Here is a 1,587-nt window from a genome sequence, read left to right on the forward strand (position 1 = left end):
CTCGTGGGTTTAATGCTCCTGCTGCAGAGATCTGAACGCAAAGCAACTTTTAGGGGATATTAGTACTTCTGGCAAGATAACTCTGGGAGTTAATGCTCTGCTGCAGAGATCTGTGCACCCAGCAACTTTCAGGGGACTGTGCTCCTGGCGAGATAACTCTTTGGGTTAATGCTCCTGCTGCAGAGATCTGTGCACCCAGCTACTTTTAGGGGACTGTATTCCTGGCAAGATAACTCTGGTGGTTAATGATCCTCCTGCAGAGATATGTAATCAAAGCAACTTTTCGGGGATATTAGTACTTTTGGCAAGATAACTGTAGGAGGCTGGCCTGGCTTGTAGTGAGTACCAGAGGTACTTACACCTTGTGCCAGGTCCAGTTATCCCTTATTAGTGTAGAAGAGGTGTTTCTAGCAGCTTAGGCTGATAGAAGGTAGCTATGGCAAAGCAGCTTAGGCTGAACTAGGAGACATGTAAAGCTCTTACTATACCACTGGTGTCATGCACAATATCATAAGAAAACACAATACACAGAAGTACTAAAAATGAAGGTACTTTATATTTATGACAATATGTCAAAAGTATCTCAGTGAGACCCTCAGTATGAGGATAAGTTATATACACAAGATATATGTACACAAACCAAAATTATGCAGTAATAGCAAGAAAAGTAATGCAAGCAGTGTAGAATTAAAAGTAGATTGCAATAGGAGCACATAGGTATAGGGCCAACACAAACCATATGCTCCAAAAGTGGAATGCGAACCACGAATGGACCCCAAACCTATGTGAGCTTGTAGAGGGTCGTTGGGACTGTAAGAAAACAGTGAGTGTTAGAAAAATAGCCCACGCCAATACCCTGAAAGGTAGGTGTAAACTGCACCTACTACCCCCAGAGAGCACAGAAGTCGTGATAGGGGGATTCTGCAGGAAGAACAAACACCAGCAATGCAACAACGGTGGATTTCCAGACCTGAGTACCTGTAAGACAAGGTGTGAGAAAGCAGCATCTTTCTAGCCTTGTTACCCCCACTTTAGGCCTGTTTGTGAGTGTATGTCAGGGTGTTTTCACTGTCTCACTGGGATCCTGCTAGCCAGGGCCCAGTGCTCATAGTGAAAACCCTATGTTTCCAGTATGTTTGTTATGTGTCACTGTGACCCTGCTAACCAGGACCCCAGTGCTCATAAGTTTGTGACCTATATCTATGTGTTCCCTGTGTGATGCCTAACTGTCTCACTGAGGCTCTGCTAACCAGAACCTCAGTGGTTATACTCTCTCTTTACAAATTGTCACTAACAGGCTAGTGACCAATTTCACCAATTTATATTGGCATACTGGAACACCCTTATAATTCCCTGGCACGTTATTTCACGCAGGCTGCAGTGGCAGGCCTGTGTAAGAATTGTCAGAGCTCCCTATGGGTAGCAAAAGAAATGCTGCAGCCCATAGGGATCTCCTGGAACCCCAATACCCTGGGTACCTCAGTACCATATACTAGGGAATTATATGGGTGTACCAGTATGCCAATGTGAATTGGTAAATTTAGTCACTAGCCTGTTAGTGACAATTTGGACAGAGAGAGCATAACC

The sequence above is a fragment of the Pleurodeles waltl genome, chromosome 6 (genome assembly GCF_031143425.1).
Source record: "Pleurodeles waltl isolate 20211129_DDA chromosome 6, aPleWal1.hap1.20221129, whole genome shotgun sequence".
Lineage (NCBI taxonomy): Eukaryota > Metazoa > Chordata > Amphibia > Caudata > Salamandridae > Pleurodeles > Pleurodeles waltl.